At 42.6% G+C, this 13,343-nt stretch overlaps 1 protein-coding gene and 1 non-coding gene across 7 annotated transcripts in view; one reads left to right on the forward strand and one right to left on the reverse strand.

Moving 5' to 3' along the window:
- LOC112313517 (death domain-containing protein CRADD) overlaps positions 1–13,343 on the reverse strand; it is a 247,445-nt gene that overhangs the window by 16,342 nt on the left and 217,760 nt on the right. The gene's annotated exons all lie outside the window — the stretch shown is intronic.
- LOC112317021 (small nucleolar RNA SNORA25) lies at positions 4,182–4,308 on the forward strand. Its single transcript, XR_002976076.1, has one exon. It is a non-coding gene; the product is annotated as a small nucleolar RNA SNORA25 (small nucleolar RNA).

A 13,343-nucleotide genomic window follows, 5' to 3' on the forward strand; every position in this document is an offset into this window, starting at 1 on the left:
TAAAAATGTTTGGAGCAGTTGCATTTTCTGCTGGGAATGCATGCAGATGGTCTTACAGCAGCACTGCCTTGTAGCATGAGCTAAGCTCAGTGGAGAATTCCACTTGGCTTTAAAATTTTGTAATTCTTGGCAAAATTTAAATTTTCTAGGACTTGCATTATTTCAAATTTTGTGCCTAATGTGAGACTTGGGTAATAAATTTTATCAACTAATTCATATATGCCTAACTTCACATAATATGCACTGGCACTCTGAGGATTATTTCAGCAAATATTAATTGAGAACTACTGTGTTGCCAGGAACTTTTCAGTGCTAATGATGCAGCAGTAGGCGAATTTAGCTCTTTATGTAAATTTTTGCAGTTTGTCTAAAGTTCCTCCATGGAATTTAGGGCTTGAAAACTATCTGTCTAAACCAATTAGTCTACTGATGAAGGGAATAAAATTAAAGGAATGAAAGCCACTTGTTCATTCTCATGACTAACTGTCAGTGGAGCCGGAAGACGGATCTACAGAGGCCTGTCCTAGCAGGTAGTCAGTGCCCACTTGTGGTTGCACGTAGGCAGCTGAAGGTAACAACCTGGAGGCACATTTATGAAAGGATCTCAGAAGTAACACAGAATCATCAGTAATAAATACTCTGTTAATGTCCTTGTTAATTTTCTCAAAAATGAAAAATTTTCTAGACTGTTTTTCTAGGCTTTTTTTAAAATCCTCACCTGAGGACATTTTTCCATTTTTTTTTTAGAGAGAGAAAAAGGAAGAAAGAGAAATATTGATGTGAGAGAAAAACATCAGCTGGCTGCCTCTCATATGCACCTGGGACCGGGATGGAGCCTGCAACCTAAGTATGTGCCCCGACTGGGAATCAAACCCGCAGCCCTTCGGTTACAGAACAACGCTCCAGCCAACTGAGCCACACCGGCCAGGGCTTTCTATGTTATTTAACCAAAAATTTCTTTTAAAAATATACATGTATTAGAGGCATATACATATGTGTGCATGTGAAACTAAAAGTTTACGAAAACAAAAAATACTTTTACTATATGGTATCCTATTTTATTTTAATCCTGATTAGCAACCACTAAATGGACTTCATGTTCCATTAACAAGTGGCAACCAGGAGTCTGATGAACACAGTTCTAGCGTACATTCAGCAGGCTAATTACTACTCTATAGTCAATAATTAATTCACGTGTCACCTCCTCAGAGAAGCCTTCCAGGACTCCTCCAAGCATAAGCAACACGACCTTCCCTAAAGCCTGAAATTAGTGACAGTGAGGATACAGGGAAGGAGCTGGTTCAGGAGAGAATGGAGAGTGGCACTGGAATGACTCTCTACGCCATACCTAAGACCCCACGGGAGCAGGAACCCTTTGAGCACAGGGGCACAGTAGGCTTCCCCACCCCTCATCCCCAACCCATCTCACACTGAATCTCAATAAGCAATTGTTGAAATAAATCACTCAGAGAGCTGATGAAAGAGCTGACCCTGAAAGCAAATGAAAGAACCCTTCCATCAGAGGCTGCACACTGATACCAATGGACCGAATTTGGCCCACAGATGTGTTTCATTTGGCCTGTGTGGTTCAAAAAACTACAGAGACAGCATTTAAAAATTGGGACGTTTCACAAATTTCCAGATTTGTGGCTTTGCTTGTCAGTCATCCTCATGCTGGTTACCCCCAACATCCACTCTCTCACAATGCACATGAAAGCCCAATTGCTGGGCTGCTTTCCCATGTACAGGACCTCTCGGGCCCTACGGGTGTTTGATTTGTGAGTCTGTGCCAAGCAAGAGGAGAAAATCTTGTCTAGAAAAATAGTCTAAGACTTGGTGAATGAGCCTCTAGCCATCTGAGGGAAGGAAGAGAACAAGAAGGAAAGGACTCCTCTTACTCAAGAAAGCAGAGACCCAAGTATCTGCGAACTTTTCCCAGGGTAAAAGGCTGCCTGAGAGAACTGTCCTTATTCTTTTCTCTCTCTGGGATGAGATAGAAAGGGAAAAAAAAAAGGTGGAATCATAAGAAATAAGGGCCAGCATTAGAATGTTTTATTTTTCCTGTGTCCTTTGGCATTGAATAGCACCATTTTGCACAGGTGGGTTTTCAATAAACTTGGAAGCAAGGCTGTGGAAAATTTTTCAAATGCTGCACTGGTCTCAAAATTCCAGCTGTTCAGATATAAAAGTGATGTTTGAATACCTTCCTTCCACGAACACATCCCCATGAAATCCCATAAACTTTCAATGAAAATCACTCTCAAAAAAATAAAATAAAATAAAAGCACTCTCAACCAAAATGCCAGCATATTTTAAGTAGAAATTAACAAGCTCATTTTAAGATTTATAAGGAGATGTGAAGGAGCTAGAATAGCCAAAATAATGTTGAAAAAGAACAAAGTTGGAGAAATTACACTACCTAATTTCAAGACTTATTCTAAATCTAAAGAAGTAAAGGTAGTGTGATATTAGTGAAATGACAGACAAACAGATCAATGGAACAGAAATAAAACCCGGAAATAGATCTACACCTACAGAAAACTAATTTTCAGCCAAGGTGGATAGGCAATTCAGTGGAGAAAGAACAGTTCTTCCAAGAAATGAGAGTGAAAAAACTGGCTAACCATATGCACACGCAAAAAAGAGAGAACTTCAATCCACACCTCATACCACATATAAAAATTAACTCAAAATAGATCACAGTCCCAAATAAAATGCCTAAAACTACAACACTTGTAAAAGAAAACAAAGGTGAAAACATTTGTAACCCCAGGCAAAGTTTCCTTAGAAACAACACCAAAAGCATAATCCACAAAAGAACAAATTGATAAACTGATGTCAACAAAATATAAAGCTTCTGCTCTTTGATAGACAATGTTAAGAGAAAAGAAACTACAGACTACAAGAAATTATTTGCAAATCATATATCCTGTAACGCACTTACAGGCAGTTATGTGCAAAAATTATCAAAGCTTAATAGAAAACAAACAGCACAATTTAAAAATGGGCAAAGATATGAACAGGCATTTCAGTTGAGAAGATACGTAGATGGCAAATGAAAACATGAAAGGACGCCCAACATCATTAGTCAATAGAAATTTAAATGCAAATTAAAACCACAAAGAGATACCACTATACAGCTAAAAAATTAAGAAGACTGATATACAATACAACATTAGCAAGGATGTGGAGAAACCGGAACTCTCAAACAGTGTTGGTGAGAAAATAAAATGGGACAACCCCTTTGGAAAGCCATTTGGCCGTCTCTTAAGAAGTTAAACATGACACCTACCATGCAATCCAGCCATTCCACCCCTACGTGTAGCCACAGAGGGGAAAAGGCTGCACAAAGACGTGAACATGAATGTTCACGGCAGCTTCATTTGTGACAGCCCACGGCACAGGTGTTCGTCAACAGGTAGATGGAAAAACAAGCTGTGGTGTTTCTGTGTAACAAAATACTGTTCTGCAATAAAAAGAAATGAAATATTGACACTTCAATCTGAATCAATCTAAAAATAAATAGGCAGAGTGAAAAAAGCCAGACAAAAAAGAGCACTGTATAACTCTGTTTCCATAAAACTCCAGGGAATGACATTAATGTATAATGACAGATGCAGATCAATGTTTGTCTGGGGATGGGGGTGACAAGAAGGAATTACAAAGGGGTAAGAGGAGACACTTTGAAGGGTAATAGATATGTTCATATTTGATTGCAGTAATGGCTTCATGGGTATATACACATGTCAAAACATCAAACTGTACACTAAGAATACATGTGATTTATTGCATCCCAATTATACCTCAATAAGGTGTTTAAAAAAAACCCAACAGAACAAAACAAAAAATAATACTCAGCTATGCTGTCCCCTCTTGTGCCCTAACCCCATGCCACTATGTTAAGTCCTCTTTCGTAGACTCCCCCATAGCACTGCATGCTGGCCCCACTGGAATATATTTGCAATATAGTGTAGTTTTCATCTCATTTTTACGCTGAGCCATACAAAACTGCCAATGTTCTACGATTTCTGATCTCAAAAATGGCAGCTTCACATGGCTCCAGCTAACTGCTTGCTGTCTACTCTACCTAGTGATGAGCTCTCTGAGGTCCGAGAAGGGTCTGGTCAATGATGTTTGCTGAGTGAGTGTTCTGCCACTTTGAAAATTCTTTCCTCTCCAATAGGTCATTTCAAAGAGAGCTTATGGAACCAAAACCAGGAACTCTTAACGCTGTGACCTAAGATCGAAGTTCTCCATAAGATGTAATAGACACTCAATAGCGCTATGTTTTCCTGAGGAGATATAAAATAAAAATGAAAAAGAAAAGAAAAAGAAAATTCTTTTCTCTCCAGCTACCCACTCTCCGCTGGGACGTCACAAGCATCTGAAGAAAGGGCTCTGGGGCCCTGCCTTTACAGCCTCATCCCTTTTATCCACTTAAAACCACTCAAGCACCCTGTAGTGTAAAACCTCCTTTTTGTACAATCTTAAAATTTCCCACGTGAAAAGGATCTTTTAAAGCAACAGAAACATACCCCTAGGCTGCTGGCAGCAGAAGATGTAGCTTTGAAATGTAAAAAGTGTTAAACATTTAAAGCAACCATAAATCAAAGTAAAACTCTGATTCTGGACATCTCTCAGAGGAAAAATTCCAGAGGCTGCAGTACTTTAAAATAATATCATGTGCTTTGGCCCCCCGCCTTGGCTGCTTCTCCCTTGGAACAACAAAAAGAAGCATGCCAGCTATTAAAGGCAGTCTTGTTATATAATGCAGTTAATCTCACATACTCTTCCCTGTGGGACTTAACCCAAGTTTCACAGTGGTCTATTTTATTCAGCATTGATAGTTTTATTCGTTTCTTATTAAAGAGATCTTTCCACAAAATTGGCTGCTCTCTCGGCTTGGCTTGAGAAGGAGGAATATCTGAATTAAAAAATCTGTGCAACAGATGGACTTCAGTTACAAAGAATATCTCTGGCGTCAGAAGTTCCTCACAGAGGCAGGTGTCAGGCCTGTTACTAAGTTCCTGGCTTGCAGATTTTCCTGAAGACACTTTAGATCTCCATTTATATGCACTTAGTAGGCGGAACAGAAGATAAAAGCAAAGAACTCCATAAATACTGGTTGAATTCTGGGGATGTATGTGCCTCAATTTTGTTCATTTAAAAGGAACAGTAGTTTTATGAATGATAAAAACAAAAAAAAAAAAACAGTGCCATCAGGCAGACCTGAGGAGGAGGGAGAGAAGGGACACGTCACATTGCTGATGCGCTCACCCTCCTCTAGAGGCGGAGTCCCAGCCAACGAAGGGCCTGAGAGATAGGGACAGACACACTGGACATCTTGTTTACCTGTGGCTCTTTATGAGGAAGGGGTTGAGAAACGGCCGCAGAGTTCTCTTGGCTTCCCACTGTTGTTCCTCACCCTAGTCTAGCCAGCCCCTTGGGTTCCCCTCCTAGCTACTGCGAGGACAACAGAGAAGAGAAGCAAGATAAGTCATTTCCTTCTCTACTGTATGACTGAGATGCCACATGCCCTGTCTGGCTTCATAGAGTTCTCATATTGGTGTCTCCCTCCTTTCAGCGCTTTAAAGAGAAGGGAAGACAAAAGCAGCACCTTTATTCTTAAAGCCATTACCGTGGAGTAGGTATTATCATCATATTGTTTTTATAAAGAGGGCATTAATAGTAGAAAAAGTTGAATGCCTTGCCTCAAACCATTCAGCCTAAGAAGTGAAAGCCACCTGGTTTTGAACTGAGGTCTGGCTGGCTCCAGAGTCTATGCGTTTCCGATGAGTCTCTACACTCCTGAATGATTAGATGAATGGCGACAAACCCCTTGGGAAAGAAAGAAGATTCCTGGACAGTGATTTCGTACTGGTTCAAATATAGTTCCAACTGCAGATACCCAGAAATGATGGAGTTGTAGTCAAAACAGAAAGAGAATGTCTACAAAGAAGAATTCATTCATTGCACAGCCTGAGGCTCCTGGAGGGAAACAGCTCTGGTCAAACAGTTTGAGATTAGGTGTACTTTAATAAATGTACAAACAACGAAAACAACAAAACTTTACTTTCGTGATTGGGTTTAAAACAAGCCCCTTATAAATCCACACCTGTAATATCTACCTGACTGAAAAGATAATGTGACCAATTTAACTGACAAGGAGATGGGTGCACCCAAAGGGACACCCCTGTAACGTGCTCCCACCTCCCACCAGCATGCTCAGCTTTGTCTAGTGGCAGCTTTGCCTTCCTGCTGATCAGTCACAACCCATGAGAGAGAGAACAAGAGAACAAGAACGGCCTTGCCCTCCCCCCACCTCACCATGTGCAGGAGATGCAGACACCATAACCAGCATCTAAAATTTTGGTAACTGGATCCTGTGACCTCCCAGAGTGAGCACCTCAGGAATACCACCTAGCAGAAGGCTAGGGTTTTAGTTTCAGCTATGAGACGCCATTTTGAAGTATTCTTCAGTGTTAACACAATTGTTCCACAAGGAATCTGAATTCTGACAAATACATTCAAAGTAATTTTTTTGAATCTCCTTCTCTAGCAGTAAGGTACTTCTTTAAAAAAGAAAGAAGAAAAACCCCAAAGCAACAGAAAACCGCATGTAATATTCTTTTAGCCTACTTACTGGCAGCATTTTGTGTGTGTGTGTTCCAAAGAGCATAGAAGCAGCTTTTATGGTTAGAAAATTGAAGTGCTATCATACCTAGGAAATTACAGGGCTGAAAAACAAAACAGCTTATCTACACATGTCCCATCTGCTTTTGGTCTTGTGTTTTGCACAATCAATTACTGGAAGCACTGGAAAGTATGCCGAGACACTGAACATGAAACCTGGGGTGTGTCAGAATAGTGCCCTGGAGTGGAAGTAATACTGCCATGGAGCTTGCACCAAAACCCAGGCTCGCAGGAGGGTTTCCAGGAACCATCAAGGCAGGGCCCTACAAATAAAAACACAACACACACCAAACTGGAGCCAGTGTTCTGGAACACAGTGAAAGTAAATTTCCATTCACAGGGGAAACGCCATCCACTTCATTATTCTGTCCGTGCAGACCCTTGTGCTCGCCACAACTCAGCATGTTCACTGCAGGGAGCAGTTTGCTCCCAAGCTGCCTGATGGTAGACTCTGCTCTTTGACAACTTCCCAGACTTGCGCATTTGGGTTTTATGACCTGAGCCCTTTAGAGCGCTGTCTCTTTGGACCACTTCATTCCAACAGCCCTCCTCCTTTCTCCTCTGACAATTCCCTACCCCTGTCCATTACCTACTTCTACACTGTCCCTGCATTCTCCATGAAATCATTATCTTCACTTCTGCATGAGCCGCTGACGAGGAAAAAGAACTCGCTTTTAAAAAGACAAAGTTTGACAAAGATGAGAACCTCAATGAATTTGCACTTGAAATGAATAAAGTGAATGCCTGACTATTGTAACAAAGGAATATTCTTCAGCTGAAAAAACTTGGTGGCAGAGAATTCTTAAAAGAAAAAGAAAAAAGCTTTCTATTACTGTTGATCCAACCAATTAATGAAAATACACCATCAGTAGAAGTAATTTTAGTCTGAATTTTGAAAATTATTTTTGTTTAAGGGAAAAGGGAGTGGAGGGGGATATTAGTTATTGATCCATTACTCACTCTTTTGGTATATTCTTTAAGGGAGCAAAACAGATAAAAGCCCCAGGGATTCTAGAAATGAAATCAACAATGTGAACCTTTCTTAAATGAGTACATTTCATTTGCATAAATCATCATATTCATTAGTCTGCCATTATAAGATGGCAATCTATGAAATCATAAACCTGATTTCCATTGTTGAGCAATGACTAATGGACTTGAAAGAGATAATGCGATTGCCACATCTATGTCTGGAGGAAAATATTTCTCTTACTGATAAAATATTCAAATTACATTGGCTTAATCATAAGAGAATGTTAATATATGCAGAAGTTGTTGGATACACTTGAATACAGATAAAAGGAGTACTATTAGGTATCATTAAATATTTTTAGATTCCAATGGGAAACAAAAAAGAGAATAATAAAATAGAGACAAAGCCCAAATGGTGAATGTATGCAACAGCAAGCTCCGTCCCTTGGACTGTTATTGGGAACTTGTCCTGTCTCTCCTGCATCAACAGCTTGCCTTTCTACAGCCAATGAAGAAAGAGCCCAGAGTTGCCGTGAGGATGAGGTCTAGGGTCAGAGCCGTCTTGTCTCTCATCTGCTTGGCAATGGCATGCCCTGGTACAAAGAAGATGCAGGATCCGGGAGGAGCTGGTAGTTGTCAAGGCTAATTTCCCTCTGGCCTGATGTGGCCTCCTTCTCTAAAGAACACAGGAAGACTTTTTCCTTCTGACTCAGGGCTCTGAGGCTGCATTTCATTCCAGTTTCTCTTGATTAGTCAAAGCCATTGTTTGCCAAAGTAAATTGCAAATTTCCCTCTTCGCAGTGATTGATCTGTATGCAGTAATTTTCAGGGTGTGACAGCATGGCACAGGGAAACAAGTCCAAAGATTTGCTCCCCAGTCCTTTCCCTGACACTATTTGCTGTCTACATCTCAATTTCTACATCCCTGAAAAGGTGACAACCTAGCTGACTCTCCACAATTAGGTTTGTTTTCCATATCATTTTTCAATTCTCTTTTTCCACTTTTCTTATTTGGGCTAGAGTATCACGTAGAGTAGGCGGTATTCATAGACTACTATCTTGGTCCTCTAAATCATATGTTCATGTGGCCACAAATATAAGCAAAGCAACCAAAGGGCACATTGGCTAGCAATCACAGCAGGAAGAATAATTAGCCAAGTTGCATAGTGTGTTTCCTTTCAGTCTTCAACTGAGAGGCAGCTGTGATTCAGCAGAGATAGCAGAAACCAGGAGATGGCTCATAATCCCCCTTTCTAGCCTCCACTTCCTCACTTGTAAAATGACACGGTTGGTGGTTGTCCGGTTAGCCGAGCTCAAGGCCTGCAAATGTCTCAAATGTCTGCCTGCCTGGTGGGGCACATAAGCAGGGGGCTGGGAGAATGAGTGCGCATGCTCCAGGTAAGGGGAGCAGCTGCTGTTCAGCACCTGCCAACTGTCGCACTGGGAGGAGGAGGACCCACATCTTCTTTGAGGAGAAGCCAAGAATCTATAATGTATTTTAGGTGAAATCTTGGTTTTAAACAGGGTCAACTAATTTTAAATTTTCAAATGCTGTGTGAGCCAAACAAAATGTGAGTACAGGCTGGCAACAGCCTTAGGCGTTCAGTCTGTGGCCGCTGCTGTAGGCAGAGTGTCTCTCAGCTCTCCATAGGACTAATAATACCCTGGGTCTAGTTTTTATAGCAAAATATTCTGCCTTATTAATGGCTATTAATATAATTACCACAATGGATGTTAATATACCACTGTAGATGGAGCTCAGATTTGATCTGGGGCTCAAGGGTAACAGGAAACCATGAAAGGCTGGGGGAAGGGTGATACTGGACAGAAGTATGGCATGATCCAATTTACATTTTAATAAAATCACTCCAACTGCTGTTGGAAGAATGAACTGGAAAGAAGGGCGAGTACATATGGTTGAGCAGGTGTTCAAGTACAAGGGTGCCAGCCACTGAGCAAGTGAGGGGTGCAATGTGGCCTCGGTCTGCAGCTGCATCTTCCCATAAGGAAGATGTATTTAGTGTGTATTTTTTCTACCCCAAGGCGCCCTGTAGGCTGGCCAGCCTTAGGGCAGAGATAAAACAGGTAGGCCAGTTAGAAAGTTATTAGAGGGGAGAGATGATGATTCCTTGACCGAGAATAGAAGCAGTGGCTATTCAGAAAGGTAGATGGCTCCAAAGACATTAAAGAGGTGGAATGGACACCTGTTGGTGATTTAGTAAATATGAAGACAAGGTAGACAGAGGTATCAAAGAAGACCATCAAGTTTCTACCTTGAGTGACTGGGTGGCTGGTATTGAAATGGAGAAGGTTGAAGGAGGAGCAGGAAGCAGGGTCCAGAAGCGAGTTTCGAACATCTCAAATGTGAGGTGTCTGGGAGATATCCAAGTGGAAATGTCAAGCAGGTGACTAGGTATGCAGAACTCAAATGGATCTGGGTTAGAGAATAAATCTATTTGAACTTTGACTTTCTTTGCTTATTGTTTTTCAAGGTTCCTTGATGGGGAACTAATATTAAAAGAAGTTTGTTTATTGAGGTAGATTGTCCACTGATCCAACTTTGGTTGTTTGGCGGAACGCAGTACTGCTCCCTGCCTTCTTATGCATAATAGCAAATACATATTTACTGCTTACCCTGTCGGGCACTATTACAAGTGCTTACCACGTATGAACCTGCTAAATCCTCACAACAGTTCTATGAGTAGGTAGTATCCTCACTTTCTCAAATGAGAACACGGAAGCATGGACAATTGAAATAACCTTCCCAAGTCCACATAGGTCATAAGTGCCTTAACCAGAATTTGAACTCAAGAAGTCAGTTCTAACCACCACACACTAAGTTCCACCTTCTCTTCAAATGTCTTGAGATGCTGCTCATGGCGTCTTTTAATCCTCCTCCCACACTAAATAACTGGCTCCTCATGAGAACTGGCTTCTAGATCCCTCATTCGTTTTATTTTCCTCACATGCACTGGTTTCTAGACACCCTACCCCCACCCTTGCTAACTTTATTTTCCTGCTCTTGAACCGCCAAAGTTGTTGGCTTGGACCACGTGTATGAATGAGTCTTCTCTTCAGGATGAAGGGCAGGAATCAGGCCCTGTGTGTATTCCTTCTGAATCCTTTACAAAGCTGCCAAGAACGCACACACAGAGCAAGCCCTCATACTCAGGGCCAGACCCCGTGGGGATAATAGGTCTGCCCACGTGGATAACAGGAGTCAGCTGGGAACACGCTTTTGTCTGTGACAGCCGTAATGAAGGGAAAAAGCCTTATCTGTGGCTACAAATGTCAACATAATGAATTGGCTAATTGTTCCTTCTTGCTGCAGACCTTTTCCCGCACTGTGTCCACATCCCAGCGCTGAAGCTGGAAGGCACCTTACTTGGCCACGTCATATGATACGACTGACCCCGTGTATGACACAGCTGCCTGGGGGCCGGGCCACCCCTCACAGTGCATTTGATCCTGCTGGGTCTCACTGGGGTTTCTTTCTGGGGCAGGGTCGTTGCCCTCTTCAAGACAGTGGGGCAGCGCTCCACTGCATGGCTTTTCCTTCCTGCCCTGTCCCCCAGGGTTTGGAGGGGTCAGAGAATTCTCCTCATCTGCTCCCTGCCAGGGGCCTGGGAAACTCCTTTCTGCTGTCACTAGATAGCTCCTGGCTTAACCCCCACTGCCTTGCATATCCTCCCCTCTGGAAGTACAGATCTTTCTAACTCAGCAGACCCCGGCATGCCTTTCCTCCCAACTGGCTCTGTCATTCCTACTCCTTATGTTCACCCCCACCTTCTGCCCCCAACTGTGTCAAGAAAAAAAATTGGTGCAGGAAAAGGGCCTAACTGGAAGACACAGTCACCTGGCCTACATGCAGGTACATCCCTGTGCAGGAGATGGGGGCCTCAGACAACCTAACTTGTGGAAGAAGTTGGTAATAAGGGTCACAAAGGGAAGCTGACCTTCTTCCCTAGCTGCCTTTGTAATAATGTCCTCTTCAACCATAACTTAATTTTTCAACCATTATCTAACTCCCCCAGTTGTGATCGTAGGTGTGTTAAACAACCTTCTTATAAAAGTCTGGCTCCTCATACAGACCTCCTCTGTTTTCTGTACAGAGTTTGCAAGGATAACAACTGTTTGCAAGGATAACAAGAAAGCAGATGTGATGACTACTGGACTGACGGCTACCAAACTGACAATTTAAAACACTGTTCAGAATTAGTGTCACTATACCAGCTTATCTGCACCAACAGCAGCGCCTTCCGTGTGTTGATGTAACTGTTCCCCTTACTTTTCTCATAAACGCCTCCTGCCTTTGTGCCCTACCAGGGCCACTCACTGTTTGGGCTTCTGCCTGAATCAGTGTGTCCAGAATAGTTATTATTTTTTTTTATCTCAAATAAATGCTTGTTGCCTTTCACTTTGGCCTTTTATTTTTAGGTTAACACCTCTTAGGAGGAATTTTTCTTTCAACATACTAATGAATGGGTGTTCTAATTTATAAATCAGTCTCTTGTAAAATTGGATACCATGAATCAGTTTCTCCCACCCCCTCTCCCAGCCTCCTCTGCTCTGGGTCTGAGAATCCCTCGAACTGCAAAGCTGAGGAACAGGCCTGGAGGAGGCATCCTGGCAGGGCACTGGCATCTGCAAGGTGCCGCCTCAGTGGCCAAACAGCCCCCTTCTGATCTTGGGAAGCAGCTTTTCTTCTCATGAAAGGCTAAGGCGGCGGCAGCAGCAGCTCCCCGCTCTGGTCCCCAGGAGATGGCAGGCAAACTGGGTCCCTGGTGGCTGTATAACGTAAAGTTGAATCACACATTCCCAGTTTGAGCTTCCAGAGGAAGGAATCTGAGCCATCAAATGGAAACATGTTAGAAGTCTGAGGGCCATGGAGAATGGATTAGAGGCCTCCAACTTGTTTCACGACGAGCTGCTCCTCACTGACCTGAAGCACATTTGTGATCAGGGGGTAAGGGGTGTGAGGAGAAGATATTCATGAAAAAGAAGGACAAATAAGAAGGGTCAGGCAGGTTTCTGTCAAGAAAAAAAAAAATTCTGCCACACAACCATAAAGGACAGAATAATGGTAGCTACTGGGACCTCTCCATTTCCTTTTGTGGACAATGAGGACAGCCATGGCATACACCTCAAAGGCCGCCCTACTGATTCAGTAGGACACTATATGTTAAGAACTTTGCCTTGCCAGGCTCCACACTCTTCCCCATCTACGCTCCACACCTCGCACACACACACCCCTGAACACAAGTGTTGGGCATTTAAAAAACATATTTCAAATACTTCAGAGCCACTGAGGGGAGACCTGGCTAGAATTTGTGTCCTTGAAGGACTGGGTCCAAGGCTCTGATGGATCTCCTGCCAAATTAGAAGGCAGTAGCATAAATAGGGCAGGACTTTACAAAGGCACCTGGTCCAATTCCCCTCACATCCACGTTCCATAAATGAGCTAAATGAGAAGGCGAGGGTCAAATGAGAAGAAAAAAATATTTTAAAAATAGTAAATTTGTGAAATGCTGAAGTTCTATAGTACTGAGTCCTTGCATTCCTGGTACTCCACCAAGTCTCCAACTCCAGACCTCTCAGGCCAGGCCATCCGTCTCCCCTCTGGGGCTGGGGCCTGAGCACACAAGGCTGTGCAAGTAAGACGCAGCAACGGCCCTCCC

The sequence above is a fragment of the Desmodus rotundus genome, chromosome 3 (assembly GCF_022682495.2).
Source record: "Desmodus rotundus isolate HL8 chromosome 3, HLdesRot8A.1, whole genome shotgun sequence".
NCBI classification, from domain to species: domain Eukaryota; kingdom Metazoa; phylum Chordata; class Mammalia; order Chiroptera; family Phyllostomidae; genus Desmodus; species Desmodus rotundus.